The following is a 12,662-nucleotide window of genomic DNA, read 5'->3' as shown; positions in this document are numbered from 1 at the left end:
TAGAACCAATGATTATCCTAATTTTCATGGTAATTGCTTCTTTGCTTTTCATTATGGTATTACCATGTAGGCCTGCATCCCTAAACAATGTAGTTTGAGATGGTATATAAATGGAATCCATATACTTTGTATTTTCTTTATGTTTGACTCCTCTCTCTCAATATTGTGTTTTTAAGATCCATTCATGTTTTACAGTGCTGGTGTTTATACATTTTTATTTATTCCAATGTAGTCTTCTGTTGCATGTACACAATGGAATCATGGCTTTAATTTGCATTTACCTGACTTTTAATGAGATTGTATGTCTTTTCATGTATTTATTGGCCACGTGGAATCCTTCTTTTTGAAGTATTGATTTAAGCCTTTTGCACACTTTTTTTCTTTTGGAAGATCTGATTTTTTAATTGACTCATAGGAGTTACTTACATATTCTGTTTATGAGTCTTTATTTTTTATGTGTCTTGTAAACATCTCTCACTAAGCAGCTTGCCTTTTCACTTTCTTAATGGTAACTTTAGAGGAACAGAACTTCTTAATATGAATACTGTCAAATTTTATCAAGGTTTCCCTTTATATTTAATTGTCTTTTGCATCTTGAGAAATATTTTCTTACCTCAAAATTCAGAAATAATTATCATATTTCCATAATGCAGTCTGATATTATATCAACTTTCTATTTCTAACCAACTTACATTATTGACTCATAGCTTCCAGCCAATTAAATCATTTAAATCTTTAAGATTTCCCCCCCCCAACACACAAAAGATTTTCTAGTAAGAATATTCCCACTGTCTTATAACTTATCCCTTTTTAACCTAAAATGCTGATGTTTCATTTATTCCTATTGAATTTCTTCAGGTTGGTCTTATCCATCTTTTTGGCCTATTGAGAATCTTTATTCTATTACCCAAAGCTTGTAGTTAATTTTCTACTTTCTAACTTTTCTATAAACCTTCGAGTTAACTTTTTACTTTCTAATTTTTTAATATCTTCAGATTTGATAACATTTTTATACCTTCATCTAATCATTGATCAAAGAATGACTACACTGGAGCCCACCCAAAGACATCAGCCTCTCCTTTGTGCTAAAAGAAAATCATTTACTCAAGCTTCTTTGAATATAGAAGACCACCACAACCATTAGCCTACTTTTTTCATCTTGGCCATGAGGCCATCACTAGACTTTTTCCTTTATTGAAGCCATGGTACTATATCCAGTGCATCCTCCACTAGACTAGAACTCTTGCAGAAAAGAAAACTGGTTAAGTTTCACTTGTCTTATATTCAAGTCAAGAGAAATAATGAGTTCACTCTTCCTCTCAGCTTCTTTTCTGTGCCAACTCTGGATCCATTCTCCTAGAACTGACTATACGAACATAAGACTCACTGATGGGTAGTTTCTGGAACCCAGAAAGGAACCCCTAAGTAGGGCACTCCCCAGCACAACGTAAGCTCATCTTCATACCACATAACATGGGCTCAGTGAATCTGAGGAACTTCTGTGTGATCTACTGTCTAGCAACCCTTGGTTTCTTTTGTCTGATCCCAGAGTCCTGTGACTACTTTACAAAATCCAACAAGAAAAAGAAGCCAGGAGCTATATTCCTCTGGAAAATTACTAAATCACTTACAATACTAAGTGAGGGCAGCACATGCAAACTACTTCAATCCCTAGCATCCTGTACCCCACATCTTTGAAAAACTTACCTGCATCTGTACTCATCTTTGCCTCCTTCCTCCCCAGGTCCTTCCTCCTGCTAACCTGGAGAACGTGGGAAGGAGAGTGGAATGTACAACCAGAATCTCTCTCCTTTCAGTTCTCAAACACAACCAAGTCTAATCAGTTCTAAATCCACCTAAACCAATCCAGTCTTCTCTGGATGGTTCTCATCCCATTGTCAATGGAAAAAGATCTAAATTCTTAACCCTCCAAGGCCTGGCCCCTATCAAGCCCTCCAAACTCATCTTCCATCTTGCTCTTGCTTCTCTAGTAGTTCTGAATTGCTAGTTTCCCTTGTGTCACATCATTTCATTACTCTCTGCTTCTGCCTAGAACAGCTCTCTGCTTTGTACCTCTCCTCTTGGCCTAAACCTTGCTAGAGCCACTCATCTCTCAGAACTCTGATCTGACATATTTTCTTCTGGGAGTCTGAGATAGGTACTCCTCCTCTGTCATTGCACTTAACATAGTCACTTAAACTCATCTCTCCCCATATTTGATGATAAGTTCCTCAAACACAGAGACCTTGATTTTCATCTTAGTATTCTCATTGCCTGCCACATGTGCTCAATAAATGTTTAATTAAACTACACCACATAAAAACCAATTCCAAAATCCCAATATGTTCATATAACAAGACTCATATTTGTGAGATGCTAACATATGGGTTTGCTTCCCAGGTGGCTCAATGGTAAAGAATCCTACTTGCCAGTGCAGGAACTGCAGGAGACTCGTTTTCAATTCCTGGGTTGGAAAGATCCCCTGGGGAGGTAATGGCAACCCACTCCAATATTCTTGCTGTGATAATCCCATGGACAGAGGAGTTTGGTGGGCTACAGTCCATGGGATTGCAAAGAGTCAAATATGACTGAGTGACAGCACCCATGCACACAATATATGGGTTGCAGAGTGCTTTTTTATACTGCAAGCTACTTAATCCTTGCAAATATCATATAAATTGTTGTTTTTTAGTTAATAAGTTGTGTCTGACTCTTTGCAAGACCATGGACCATAGTCTGCTTGGCTTCTCTTTCCATGGGATTTCCCAGGCAAGAATGTTGTTCATTCGCTCAGTCATGTCCGACTCTCTCCAACCCCACGGGACTGCAGCACGCCAGGGCTCCTGGTTCTTCACTATCTCCCAGAGTTTGCTCAAACACATGTCCATTGAGTTGATGATGCCATCCAACCATCTCATCCTCTGTCACCCCTTCTCTTCCTGTCCTCAGTCTTTCCCAGCATCAGGGTTTTTTCCAATGAGTAGGCTTTTCACATCAGGTGGCCAAAGTACTGGAGCTTCAGCTTCAGTGTCAGTCCTTCCAATGAATGTTCAGGGTTGATTTTCTTTCAGATTGACTGGTTTGATCTCCTTGCTGTCCAAGGAACTCTCAAGAGTCTTCTTCAGCACCACAGTTCGAAAGCATCAACTCTCCGGTGCTCAGCCTTCTTTATGGTCCAGCTCTCACATCCATATGTGACTACTGGGAAAACATAAGCAAGAATACTAGCGTGGTTTACCAATTCCATCTCCAGGAGATCTTCCCAACCCAGGGATTGAAACTGTGTCTCTTCCATTGGAAGGTTGATTCTTTACCACTGAGCCACCTGGGAAACCCCTCCTATAAATAAGATATCGCTTTTCTTCTTATTGTTGTTTTTGTTTAGTCAGTAAGTTGTGTCCGACTCTTTGTGACCCCAGGGACTGTAGACCACCAGGCTCCTCCTCCTTGGGATTTCCCAGGCAAGAATACTGAAATGAGTTGCTATTTCCTTCTTCTGGGGATCTTCCTGACACAGGAATCAAACCCACATCTCCAGCATTTGCAGGTGAATTCTTTACCACTGAGCCACCAGGGAAGCCCCATTGTTATTACAGATTAGTAAATTGCAATGCATTGGAGAAGGAAATGGCAACCCACTCCAGTATTCTTGCCTGGAGAATCCCAGGGACGGGGGAGCCTGGTGGGCTGCTATCTATGGGGTCGCACAGAGTCGGACACGACTGAAGTGACTTAGCAGTAGCAGTAGCAAATTGCAATGTAGAGCACTTTGGTCATCTGTCCAAGATTTGTAAGTTACAGAGTTGAGCTCAGGTTTTGTGACGCCAAGTTCAGTCATTCCTTTGACCATACTTTAGCCTCCAAACCACCTTCCCATGGCCGTAGCGTAAAGGGTTTCTACTTTTATAAAAGGGAACCATGTGAACACTCTACCAAAGGATTTCAAGACTGTTTTAAGAATTTGACTTAGGCTTTGCTCCAAAACTTCTGACTCATCTCTTAAGATATAAACACTTGGGATAAGCTAGGACGTGGCACAAAATATAGGTTGCTAGAAACAAAACTGGTGGTTAATTAGTGTTTCGGTAGGAGTCCATTGCTTGTTCTGAGTTCGGGGATTTTTAGATTTAAGCCTGTATATGGAGGATCAATTGGTCTTGGATCCAGTGAGGACCAAAGCCATATAGCCTGGAAAAAAGCCACAGTAAAGAAGCCTTAGAGGAGCACTCTTTGGAACTTTAACTGCATTTTTTTACTGCCCTGAGGCTGGGTCTGGGAAGAACAGGTTTGCACAGGTACAGTAAAGAGAGCTTTCTGATTGTGAGGAGACCCAGCAAGAGACCAAGCATATGCTGAGGGTACTAGCAAAACAGGAGGAAAATTTTGAGAAATTAAAAATAGAAGAAGAATATTATATATTTTAAAAAGCATGGAAAGTAAAATAGAATGTCATTAGACTTCCTTACATGTGTTTTATGGATTAATACTGTTTTTATTTTGATTTATGCATGGAGAGTACCATGTGGTTGACCTTCTCTCAAACGTCTTAATCTGGTTTTAACTGAGCCCCATAACTGAGGTCGGTTGAGGAGGCCACTTCCCCGGAGATGATGAATTGTCCCAAGATATGTTCCCAACAGCCCTGTTCTACCACTGCAACGTCTCCAGGGGCTTTTGCAGGAAGGTGCTCAGGGAACCTGGGGTGCAAAATTGCCTTCAGGCCTGGATGCTGCTTCCTTGCTCTGATGCCATCTCACTAGACTGGGAGTTCAGAACCGTCCATCTGCAGCTGGGATGCTCAGCTGTTGGCCATATAGACGCATCCTGATTTTGCCCCAATTTCCTTTAGGCCCAGCACCTATAATTGTGTACCGATTTTCACAGTTGTTGTACACATAAGTGATATCAGGACTTCCTATTCTTGCCAGATTCTATGGGCTAGTGTGCATCCTCACAAAGTAGTCATGTCTGTAAATAGAGTTTATTTTCATTAATAAGCTCAATATAAATTTATATAAACCTACAGCTAAAAGTTCATGTTGCAGCAACAATGATCATGCTCAGTAAGACATAGCTGAATTTCTACTTTCTTGTGGAGAGTTAAGTCCAGAGGGACTTTATAGAAAGCAACACGCTCATTTACTAACAAGGAAACTGAGGTCTAGAAAGGGGAGGTGGTATATTTGCCTCTCCTTGTTCTGCACACTGAGAGAGTGTCAAAATGAATTTATGTATCTAGGATACTGAGATCTTTAGCAACTTGACTGATCACCCAAAGACCAATCATTTGAAATGGGAAGTTTGAATAAAAGGAAAGAGTCTGGGCGTGAGGGGATCTGTGCTCTGATCCTAGTTCTGCTGATTATAACTGCTGAGGTAGTCCATAATCACTTAACTTGTCTGGGTTTTGCTCATGACATGAGTTTGAACTTAATGCTGTCAACGTGTCTTTTACATACTGTTCCTTGAGATCTTATCTCTAGGTATTGTTGTCATCTCCAGAAATTAAACTGAGGCCTGTATTGGGTGCCAGGACTCCACCCACCCTGCATCTTCCAGGACAGCAAGATTCACTCACATCCAGCCCAGAGGCAGGAATATCTACCTCACAAGCTTAGAAAGAAGAAAGGGGATGAGTGGTGGTTCTTGGGGTAACCCCTCTATTTGATGCTAACAGTCTCCAAGCAAGTGTAGAAGTTTATTTGTGAAAATTAAAAAATTTGAAATATAATGCTACTGGTTCAGAAAGGTAAGAGAGGGTTGGGGAGTAAAGAAGAAACATGGAAAGATAACATGTGGTCTCCCATCCAGCTTAAGGCTGTCTTTGTCTTTTAGATGGAAGTCAACTTCACCAAAAGCTGTGTGAATGAAGAAGAAGCATATAACCTCACAGGGCTGCAGGCTTTTACAGAGTACGTTGTGGCTCTGCAATGTGTGGCTCACAAGTCAAGGTTCTGGAGTGGCTGGAGTCACGAAAAAATGGGAATAACTATGGAAGAAGGCAAGTTGGTCCATTGTGGTTTCTTTTTTGTCTGCTCTGGTTTAGGGCAAACTGAACTGAGCCCTTGTGGATTTTGTCAAGTACTTTGCCATACTTGGGAATGATGGAATCCCACAATCCCAGAGCCAGAGAGTCTGTACAGTGCGCCTCCACAGGGCATGCATGGCACACGCCTGAGCCTACAGGATAAGCTGGCCTTCCCCTGATGATGTTAGTGACATTAGCAGCTTTCTGCCTTGAAGGCAAAGGACCATATCTTGAATACTTGTATAAAGTTCTTATACTGTGCTTGAAGTAGTATAAGATTATTTAAAGATGTCCTATGATAAATTAAAGATTGATGTTGCAAACCCTGAGCTACTGCTAAAAAATAAAGGTGTAACTAATGAGAAAAAAGGCCACATCTTTAATTATAGTGAAGGAAGGAAGGAGAAGAGGATTGATTGCACCTTGATTGAATGGTTACCATGAGTCAGGAATGGTAATCAAGAACACTATTGGGTTCACCAAAATGTTCCTTTGAGTTTTTCTATAACATCTTACAGAAAAACTGGAATGAACTTTTTGGCCAACCTAATCTGTGGGCTTGATATAAAATCCAGCCTGGCTGTGGAGTAACTTTGGGCAAGATACTCACCCTCTAAGATTCAGTCTCCTTACTAATGTTTCCCCTTTTCCATAATGGACTATAATTTATAAAATTGAGTTAATAGTAGTACCTACTTTTTAGTATTATTTTAAAGATTAAAAGAAATAATTGTGTTTAGCCCGTAATCAACATTCAGTAGTTGACAGATTTCCTATCAGTGTTATTAATTCTCCTAAGAGCCCTATAAAATATGTAGAATCACCTCTGTTTGCAAGTGAGATAGCTGAGATGTTAATTTGTTCATTGTCACTCAGCATGTTACCATGCTCTATAAATCAAGAGCTTTGCCCAGAGCCTGACCCCAGTAGACGTTCAGTAAGTGTTTGATGAATGTGTTCGTTTCCTGTGGCCACTGTAACAAATTGTGGGTGTGTGTGTGTGCTCAGTTGCTCAGTCATATCTGACTCTTTGTGACCCCATGGACTATAGCGTGACAGACTCCTCTGTCCATGTAATTTTCCAAGTGAGAATACTGGAGCAGGTTACCATTTCCTACTCCAGAGGATCTTCCCAACCCAGAGACCAAACTCCCCTCTCTTGTGTCTCCTGCATTGGCAGGTGGCTTCTTTGCCACTGTGCCACCTGGGAAGCCCACAATTTTTTTTTTCTCTTCTAGTTCTAGAATTCAAAGGTCCAAAATCAGTTTCATTGGACTAAAGTCAAAGTGCTGGCACAGTTGGAGATTTTGAAGGGAGAATATATTTTCTCGCCTTTTCTATCTTCTAGTAGCTGTCTGTATTCTTTGGTTTGTGGCCCCTTCCTATAAACAAAGCATATTACTCCAGTCTCTGCTTCTGTCATCACATTACCTTTTTCTCCTCTTCCATGTCAAATCTGTCTGCTTCCTTCTTGTAATGACCATTGTGATAACATTTAGGGCCCACTGGGATAATCCAAGATAGTCTCCCCATCTCAAGATCCTAACCCAATCACATGTACAAAGTCCCTTTGGCCATAAAAGGTAACGTTTATAGGTGATAAGAGATTTGTACTTAGATTTTGGGGGTTCATTTTTCAACCTAATACAATGAATGAATGACTAATTAAATGAATACTTATCAAAGGCCACACATCTTCTGAAATATGTAAGAGAAACAGAAAAATGCTGATCATTCTAACCTTCTGAGGCTTTAACTTTGTTTATGAGACATGTAAGTTTTAGACCATGAATTTCCCCTCACCCCACCGTGGGCATGATTTCAGGCCCTTTTTAATCAGTCTTACAACAAGTCCCTCACTGATCTTATGCAACATGTGGGGTCAGCTCCTGTGCTCCCTGGTCTATATGGCGAAAGTGTATTCCCCTGGATCCTGGTTGAGTTTCCCATGAGACCCAAGTTAGTGTTAACAGATATTTGGCATGTTTGCCCATATGATCATATGTCTGGGAATAATCAGGTGCCTTCTGAATTTTGTATCTCCCACTGGAGATGTTCATGCTTAGTCTGGACTACTCATTGGTGGATGTAGTTACAACAAAGATTCATGTGACACACATAGAGGATTGGGCTGGATGGCCTCTGAAGTCCCTTCTTACTCTAAGATTCTGTTCATCTATGGCATTCAGGCATCCAGGCTTCCATGCTCAACTGTAAGAATACAGGAAAAAGTAATACAAAATTTCTAATCCCTATGTGTTTATATGCTTAGAACAGTGCCTTACAAATGGTAAGTGCTATATAAATTTTAAATAAATAAAAATACATGCATGATTAAAACAAAACTAGTCAAGTTGTGGACCTAATGTGAATTTTTGATTAAAATTATATGCAGTATTTGGGAACACTCTATAGACACCATCTTAAATAATCCTCAGACGGTAAAGTGTCTGCCTACAACTCGGGAGAACTGGGTTCGATCCCTGGGTCGGGAAGATCCCCTGGAGAAGGAAATGGCAACCCACTCTAGTATTCTTGCCTGGAAATTCCCATGGACAGAAGAGCCTGGTAGGCTACAGTTCATGGGGTTGCAAAGATTCGGACATGACTGAGCAACTTCACTTTCACTTTCAAAACAAATATACTAGTTTACAAATACCAAATAGCACTTAAATTGTACAATATAAAATGACCCAATGGTTACAATCTGTTGGAGTGCTCAGTTATTGCTGTCTGTGGCTTCACTGACCCCTATCTTTAAAAATATTAGAACGAAATGCAAGCAATATCCTTGTGCAAGTTGTCCTCTCCCTCTGCTATACCTTTCAGCAGGCAATCTGGGAGAGTGAGTTCTACCCTGGGTTTGATCTTGTTTTGTACAGTTCTCCTCCCTGTAGCTGTCATTCTTCTTAGAGACCTAACATCATTATGGTTCACTGTCTTAAGTTCATCACAGTCCAACCACTTGCTAATGTCAATTTCATACACTTGTTTCACCACTAGAAATGAGATTTACCATTTCAACTGATTTGTTATTTCAGCTTGCTTGGTTAAGATTGACCACCAAAACATTAGATGCTAGTGTCCTCTGTGCCCTGTGCTTGTTAAATAAAATGAACATCTGTCAACATACCACTGGACAATTTTTGCTTTTCTTAATTTTTTCAGAATCCCAGAAGAAACTAATGAAAATGTACCCACCCCTGGCAAATCCTAATTTATCCTCTTCTAATTCGTAAAGTGTTTCCCTGTTTCACAAAGAAATGCCAGCTGTTTTATACACACTACCTCAAACCTTTTCTAATTTGAAAATTTCCATTTTAAGTTGAATATGAAGTACTCTTCCCTTTTGCATTTCAATATATTGATTATTAGGATTATTTACTCACGTTTAAGCATATAAATATATACTACTTGAAACACGCATACTACACAAAACAGCCGATTCATGAGAAAAGACCCTGATACTGGGGAAGATTTAAGGCAAAAGAAGAAGAGGGCAGCAGGGGATGAGATGGCTGGATCACATCACCAACTCGATGGACATGAACTTGGGCACACCTCGGGAGACAGTGAGGGACAGGGAGGCCTGGAGTGCTGCAATCCTTTGGATTGCAAAGAGTCGGGCATGACTTAGTGATTGAACAGCCACAGGAAACATATAATAATATTCAATTCCTGGCGCCATTACTTAAAAGTTATATTGGGCAATTTTCTCACTTCTTAACACCTCAGAAGAGGAAATAGTAATATTGATGTACCTAATTATAGGCTGTGGAGGTTAGATGAGATGATTCAGGTAAAATGCTTAGTATCTGACACTTGCTAAAAGTGAGTGATTCTTAGTGTTAGTCTTCAGCAAAGGCAGCAGAATGTGTCTAAAGTGCTGATTGGTGGTGACTGTGGGTATTTCCAGATTGTACCTGGAGCAACAGAACAGCAAATTCTTACTACGTCTGTCCAAACAGTTGATGCCTTGGAATATGTAAACTCCAATATGTAATTGGAGAAGGAAATGGCAACCCACTCCAATATTCCTTGCCTGGAGAATCCCATGGACAAAGGAACCTGGAGGGCTACAGTCCACAGGGTCGCAAGAGTTGGATATGACTTAGCGGCTAAACCACCACCACCAATATGTAAATATTTTGGCAAATTTGTAAAAGCTTAGTATTATTCTTTCACAAATACAGAATTATTGCTTTTCCCCATTTGGTTAAGCTGGATTATTAATTTATTCATTATCAATTTATGATCTTGGAAAATTGACTGTAATAGTTGTAGATGAGGGTTTTTCAGATGGCTCAAGTGGTAAAGAATCCACCTATGAATGCAGGAGATGCAGTTTCAATCCCTAGGTTGGGAAGATCTCCTGCAGGAGGAAATGGAAACCCACTCCAGTATTCTCGCATGAAAAATTCCATAGACAGAAGAGCCTGATGGGCTACAGTCCAAGGGGTTGCAAAGAGTTGGACGCAATTGAGCATGCACACGTAATTGTAGAAGATTTAAATGCTAGCCATTTGTTTTACTAAAAGTCGCGTCTGTAGGAAGTCTACATCAGAAAGACTGTTTCTCTTTGGAACACATCTGCAGGAAACAGTGACCACAGTGAAAGAAGAAAATACCTGATTAAATTCATTCGTCAGCACTGTTTACCATCTACTAGAACCAAGTGGCTGCCTATGGGGTAAATCTAAGTAGAATTTTACTCTTTCTAATCAGTGACTGGAATGATTGATTATTTAATGATCAGTTTATTTATTTATTTTTCACAACACAATACCTTTATTAGCCTTAATATTTTTTACTGTTATTAAATATTATGTTTTCTAACCTTGGAATTAAAATCAATAATCATTTGAGAACAGTCATATAATACAAATCTACTTTTTTTTTTGACATAGGAATAATTTAGGTGATATAGTATTTGCAATATATTTTTGGGTGGGACTGTCCCCTCCACTCAGGATTTATGAATTTTTGAACACAGAGAAAACACACATAACCATTGTATTGATTATACTAAGGATATTGGTTCTTTTTTTTGTTTCTCTCTATGCTTCACATGAGTATTTGGAACTGGTTTGTAATGAAAACTTTGCCTTTAGGTTTTCTCTTTCTTATTCTCCATATTATTATCCCAGAGTCTGAGTTCCATGTAACTGGAACAGAGAGACTCTGCAAGTAAGAGATGGATTGAGAGTCTTTCCAGTTCTGTGGGTCACCTATGAAGGTCTCATGACTTTGTAGCTTTGTGCTGAGAAGACTGTCTTCTGGGAGGAACACTGTCTTTGCTGACATCTCAGGCTGTAACCTGTTGACAGGCTGAAACTTGTTGTTCTCTGTCTGAGAAAGTTGAGTCCTGACTGTCCAGTCTCTTGATTTGGTAAAGACCTTTGGGAAAACTCCTGGCAGAGCTTGTGAGACAACATTTCAATGGAATGAAGATTGAGTCATATATAAAGTTTAAATGTTCCAATTTCCTTATATGGCACTTACATGGAATTACAATAGGTCTCATCGGGACACTTGGAACCTAGCCGTTAGACTGTGTTAACCACACTTTGACTTCTGCAAGCATAGTTGTAGAAATGTCACCCTTCATTGATGACAAGACAGGTCATTGATTTAATTGCCCTTTAGTGCCCTTCTCTACATTATGAAGTTGTCTTTAATTAGGGTTCAGTATGTAATTTCACATTAAACACTCAATTACCTGAATTAAAAACAAAAAAATCCCTAAAAATAGTCTCTCAGTACTAAAGTAGTTTAGATCTTGTCCTGAGTGGCAGATCCCATTTTTTGCAGACTGAATTACATTCCTTTCATCCATGTGAATTCCTCAAGAAAAGATTTAGTCTTCATAAACTTCAGCTTTAGTTAGAGACATTTCCTCAATTACAGGCCAATAGCCTTCTGAACAGTTCTTTCGAACCCTGCTTTCCTCTCTTGACTAAAGTGTATGTGTCATTCTTTAGTCAGTAGCTCACCATTTGAAATTTCAGGTGCATGTCAGAAGGTTCAACTATAAATTACCAGTGGCCCACTTTGTGCCAAAACTCCTTGAGACAAGATATTTGGGAGATACAGTCTGGAGGTCAAGTGTAATAGAAATTCCTCTCTCTCCTTCTCTCTTTTTTTTAAGTTTTATCCCTGAATGGTTAGATCATCAGAAGCTAACACACTTGAACTATGCTGTCTTCAGGTATGTTGTTTTTCACGGGAGAAATGCATGAACCTAACTTTCACATTATGACCTTGTATTTCATAGAAGACAACCATGAGAAGTGTACACTTGCCATATTTATGTGCTTTTGTTCAACTGTGATTGCAGACACAGTTTTAGGTTATCTTTTGTCTTTTTTGACTGGATCTACAAGGTAATTCCATTTATGAATTTAATGCCCATAGCCTGAAAAAACTTGCCTCTTCACAATGATTTCTATGTGTTCTTTTTATCAGCACATAAGGAATACACAACTAAATTTCATTCTTTTTCACTCTTCCTGCCTGGAAGATCAGCATTAAATTTAGAGCTTAGAGAGGGGCTTAGGAAAGATTATTTCTATGCTTGTTTCTTCTTTGATTCTTTGTTGTGCTTTATAACATTGTAAGTGTGTGGTTTCTTCTT

The 12,662-nt window shown here is 39.5% G+C and overlaps 1 pseudogene; it reads left to right on the top strand.

Annotated features, from left to right (window-relative positions):
• LOC122690349 overlaps window positions 1–12,662 on the top strand; it is a 64,767-nt pseudogene that overhangs the window by 31,006 nt on the left and 21,099 nt on the right.

This window comes from Cervus elaphus, chromosome X (genome assembly GCF_910594005.1).
Source record: "Cervus elaphus chromosome X, mCerEla1.1, whole genome shotgun sequence".
Taxonomy (NCBI): domain Eukaryota; kingdom Metazoa; phylum Chordata; class Mammalia; order Artiodactyla; family Cervidae; genus Cervus; species Cervus elaphus.
This window is presented reverse-complemented; position numbering and strand designations above follow the sequence as displayed.